This window comes from Amblyomma americanum, chromosome 1 (assembly GCF_052857255.1).
Source record: "Amblyomma americanum isolate KBUSLIRL-KWMA chromosome 1, ASM5285725v1, whole genome shotgun sequence".
NCBI lineage: Eukaryota > Metazoa > Arthropoda > Arachnida > Ixodida > Ixodidae > Amblyomma > Amblyomma americanum.
The window spans coordinates 177,676,511-177,681,917 of record NC_135497.1 but is presented as its reverse complement, the minus strand read 5'-3'; the positions used below and the strand labels follow the sequence as shown (position 1 = coordinate 177,681,917).

Sequence of the window (5,407 nt, the reverse complement as noted above, 5' to 3'; positions counted from 1 at the left end):
CACAAGGGTCAGAGTCTCCTATCCTCCTAAATATTAGTAACTCCGATTTTTTGGGTGCGCATTGGAGTCCACAGCTTTAGCGTATTGTTGCAAGGCATCTAGCGCAGATTGGAGTATTTGCTGCGTGCTCCCAATTGACCCTCTGGAGGTCCAAATTGTAACGTCGTCACCATACAGCGCGTTTGCGTGTTTGACACTCTGTATGCTGTCAAGCCTTATCGGTAGTTCTAATAGAACAATGTTGAAGAGCAAAGGGGACAGCAATGCCCTCTGCGGTGTGCCCCTATCTCCTAGTCACGTGAACTCCGACTTTACTTCTCCTATATTGAGCTTAAAATTATTTGATATAATTATACGCTCTTACTCCAGAGATGCAGTCCTGTAAATATTTGAGTATGATATCATGTTTGACATTAACAGTTGTACCCTAGAGGTCTAATACTAGAATTGCCTTGGTCTGATAGCCTCTAGGTCTGTCGGTGATTTATTATTTTAGCTGCAAAAGTACATCTTTAGTCTAAAGGTTGGGTCTGAACCCGAACATCGTGTTTGGGAAGAGGCCACTTTCAATAAATGTGTGTAAATTCTTTTATCTCTGTCGTCCAAGTTAGCTCGCATTTTAGGGGTAACCTGATCTCCGCTAACGCAGGTATCACTCCTCATGCCCAGGAGTGCGGCACGCACCTCCAGGGTTGTGAGCTCCTTGTCCATTTCCTCAATCTGTGTGCCCGTGTATTGTTACATGTCCAGGCCTACACCCTCCGACTGTACGTACCTCCTTTTACGTTGTGCAATGAGCTCCCTTTCACTCCCCTTGTAGTTCTGTATGGCCTTCAAGAGATTTCCCTTGTGCTGTGCTTTCCTCTTTCCTAGGTCCACCTGACATCTCAATATGACCAGGTTTCTCGAGGTTAAGTCTGGCATTGAAAGAGTCGCAGAGGTTGTACCAATTAGCCTTGACCAAATTCGAGGCATACTGCACCGCGTGCTCAGCGTGCTTCATAAGCTCTGCTATTTTTTCTTTACTTTCCTGCTTAGGTTCTGCCTCCTCTACCTCTATGTGAGACCTCTCTTGGTTTCCCATAGATGCAATAAATGCAGGGCAATGACCGTAAAGTCCTACCATGTCCTAATATTTTGTATCCAAAGCTACACTACGCCAGGCACTTCGCGAGGTCAGCGTGGCGGCGCGCTGAGCCTTGGTACCACCGCTCCGCCAGCTGTGCGCATGCGCGGAGTGAAGTAACAGCCCGCAGCTGGAGTGCGGGCCGCGCGCCTCGCCGCTGCGTCCACGGCAGAGCAGATGCCGCCCGCCTCGTCAGTTGTGCGCATGCGCGGAGAGACTTCAGAGCATGCAGATTCTGTGCGTGCCGCAAGCCTACATTACGCTAGCATTTCGAGCCTTCAGCGTGGCGGCGTAGCGGCCATCGTTGCAGCTGCCGGCTAAAGTCCCTTCATGAGCCTTTCTAAAACAAGCTAAGTATCGAAAACGTTTGCGGCACCGCCGACGACACTATTGGACAGCGCCCACTTCCGGTTGAAAACTGGTTCCGTTGCGCCATGTTCTTCCTCAGTCGTCCGGCTGCATAGTTCGACGGCGCTTGCGCGCTACGTTTCTAGCTCGTATAGCTGTGCTGGCGACGGACATTCAGCGGAGGTAACTTTTTTATATTTGTCGCCTTTTGCTGGAAGGCACTTTACTTTTTCTGGCGCTTTTCTGTGCCCGCACCAGCAGCCGAAATGCCGGGCTGTTGCGCATTCGTGTGCTCAACCCAGTCAGGAAAAGGGCTGGCGTTGTTTTCAGTGCTGCTTGCGAAGAACGATATTGTACGACAGAAAGCGTAGCTCCACAGGATTGGGAAAAACGATTTCAAGCAGACGAAGTCTAGCAAGCTATGCGAGGTGAGTTGAATTTCTACTTTCCATCATTGAGATTCGATGTAGCAAACTGACTGGCGAGTCAGAATTGGTAAAGTTCCCAGCTCGCACTGTGTCTGCCGATTGTTTGATTACGCGCTGCTATCCGCTTTTGTCATCTCGCAAACATTCATGTCAGCGCAAGTATGCGTGCGTATTTCAGTCTAGGGCTGCACTCCGGCATCCAGCTGGCTTGTCGGCGCTTGATGACTGCACAGAGAGGCAAAACGTGCGAGAATCAGTGCTTTTGAAACACATGCGCTTATTCTCGCTTGATTCACGCTCCGTGCCCTGATAAGGCACTGACAAGTCGGCTGGTCGACGGTCGCGCGATATCGTTAAAGAGTTGGCTGTGTGTACATAACTCACGCTCCTGTTAATTGAATTTACATATTTTCGCGGTAGCGCTTAGCATGTGTGAATTATTAGAGTGTTAGCTGCAAATGAATTTTATTGCTGTGCTAAACCAACGGCCTGTGTCGGTGTCCAGTGCCCTTAATATTCCTTTCATTCTATGCACGCCATACAAATAATCCGCGAGGCAGCACCGTAATTATTTTGTGCATACCTGCCCCGCAGACCTCACCCTCTCAGTCTGTCCTAGAGACTCAAGGGATTTCAGTGTGTTCACCTGCACAGCTGGGTTTTTGTATTTTTCCTCTAGATATATATTCGTAATATGACTACCCTTCTTTACAGCTCCATTTTACTGAAGATCAATTCGAGCCCATAATTCTGAGTAAGCTTTGCATAAAGAAACTGAAATGCACTGCTGTCCTGTTAATATTTTCTCACCAGCCAGCAAAGCTGCCCCGCAAACCGCCACAACCTCGTAGTACTGTCCACGCCTCGGGTAGGTGGTGCCTCATTGTTAAGCGTTTTAAAAAATGACACCTAGCATGTTGCCGAATTTCTTCATTTTTTTATTCTGAACACTGCATTACCTTATATACTAAGGCCAACATTACATAATACCTAAAGTAGACTGCACTGTTTGTTTCCAACAAACGCCTATGCTTCCTGCTTGTTCGTCAGGACCATCTGCTGAAGGCGTGCCGAAAGCGCCAGCTGAGAGACCCACCAAAACACGTTTAGTTCAATGCTGCGTTCCTTAATGAGTATATAGTTTTGTGTTAATGCCCAAACTTAGCTGCGAATTTTGCCTTTCCTTGCAGCAGTGGAAAACATTCCCAGCTGTTCTGAGCTAGGCTCTACAACTGTGTGTGCTCCTGAACTTCCACCCTCCATGCAGTCATGCTCAGAAGGTATGCCAATCTCTATGCCAGCATCAACTGCATGCTATATAGAGGATTTTACATTGAAAATAATGGGTCTTGAACTTGAATTCATAGGAAAACAGCAAAGAATATCGGTCTTGCACCAGATTATGATTAGCTGCCATTACTGGTTTTCAGCAGAAATATACCATTGACCAGGGCCGAGAGTTTAAATCTAGCAGTCTTATCTTTCACCGTATCATGTTGTGTGCTTTCTCCAAAGTTATAACACTAGCTTCTGCATGCATGAAGAGACATCCTTAGTGATGACACGTTTTTCTTTTGTATAGAGGGAAGCACATCAGAGAAGGCTCCATGTGGCGTTGAGAGTTCAAGCACTAATGCCCTTGCTATGCATCGTGTTATAATTGAGCATCCCAGGAAGACGGTATTGCTCTGTACATCTGAAAATGCAGCACTGAGAATTGAAAAATCTCCTTCACAAATGCAAGGTACAAACTTGTTACATTTTGTGTGCATTTCGTTACATGGGAAGACTCAGCAGTGAGTAGAATAGTCATAACTTGCTACTATTTGCAGGTACAATCAGCCGTTCTCTTCTGAAATTCCACAAGAAACCTGCCATGAGTGAGTGCGTAGAATGTCCTCTGTCGGTCATTCTTCTCAGTTATCAGTAGGGGATGTGCCTGCTACGCGGCCTAAGTTAACTGCATAGTGCTATTTTCTTCACAGAAAACAGCTCATATCTACTACCACAACTGCTAACCCCGAATGGCTACAATATATTTCTATTTTGCAGAAACTGACCTTCATACAGAATTTAGTGCCAAGAAGGCACGTGATGGTAGAGAAGAGACACCTATCACTGGTGCATGCGTGCCGAACTGCATCAGTCAGCCGCCAAGCAAGAAGCGACATATGGATATCCCTGGCAGCACAACAATGTCATCCACGCCTATTTGTTCACGCACATTTGGTTAGTGTTGATGTCTCTGTTTTGTTAAGATTAAATCTGCAATGTAGAGCCCTTCTCATGCGGCCCATGCTGTCAAGCTATCTGTGTATCAATATGAAAAATATTATTTTAATGACCTTCTGAGGACCCACTCAAATATCAATTCCACAGCAATGTGTTGCAAGTAATGTTTGTCTTTTTACATAATGATCTTTGGATTTACATTAAATTTAACCTTTTGACACCCAGGACTTCACATTGTTCCATCAGCTGACCACTTCAATTGTAAATGCCAGTGTATAACGAAGCAATATTATGGTACTAAAAAATTGGCTGAACTTGCAACTGTACAATGAGAAGGTTCTACTGGGGTGTTTTTTTTGTTTCTATCTAGTTGCACGCTCACAAGCCAATGGTGGGCTGTGTTGATGACAATGTTCAGCTTCCTCTTTACCCTCTTTTGATGTGACAGGAATGATATATTTGTAGCTGTATAATGTTGTATTGTAACATTCATTTGCTGCTCACCTTTATTATCAGTCTGTAATAGTTGGCCAACCTGCCTCATTCATACTTCTTGATAAAAAAGTGAGACGAGCCATCTCTTTTTGCGTTATGAAGTTCGGAGGAGCTATTCTCAGAACAGATGTGAAAGGTTTCAAATCAGCTAATATTGAAGGAAAAATATTCAGTTACTGCTAAATGCTGGGCTTTAAAGGGTTAATGATTGTTATTTTACTGTTGTAAAGGTGATCAATTTTCATTTGTGTTTCAGATGGTGCTGGCCCTCAGGTTGAAAGTGTGCGGAAGGAGGTGGAGACCTTGAAAAGAAAGCTTGCTGGATGTCAGAAGCGAGCAAGAGCACATGAAAGACAAAACCAGAAACTTGTAAAAGGTAATGTCATTCCAATAGAGACAGTAATATCAGTACATATAAAAGGAAGGCGATTGCTAAAGGACTATAGGAATTTTTCCTTTCATGTTTGCTTCTTTCAAATGATGCATCAGGCATTCATATACACGGATCACATCGTATCATTTACGTACAACCGCTAAATAATTTATTATTGAATTTCTTGTTGATGCTGTTGAGGTTTCATCTAGCCGAACGATGGCTGTGGTAGGTAGTTGACTTTTCGGTGACATAAGGCACAAAAAAATATATAACTTCTAACATATTTTTTGTTGCCCTTCCAGCTCCGGAAGCAAGCTGGTATCAGTGTTGTAGTGAATTGAAGCTAACTAGAAGTCGTTATATCGCAGGATTTTTTCGTACCCCACTCAACCTAAATGCCAA

The 5,407-nt window shown here is 44.7% G+C and overlaps 1 long non-coding RNA gene across 1 annotated transcript; it reads left to right on the top strand.

The window, feature by feature from the left end:
* Positions 1–3,766: 3,766 nt before the first annotated feature.
* Positions 3,767–5,006, top strand: LOC144093747 (uncharacterized). Its single transcript, XR_013306317.1, has 3 exons — positions 3,767–3,782; positions 3,955–4,131; positions 4,886–5,006. It is a non-coding gene; the product is annotated as an uncharacterized LOC144093747 (long non-coding RNA).
* The last annotated feature ends 401 nt before the right edge of the window (positions 5,007–5,407 follow it).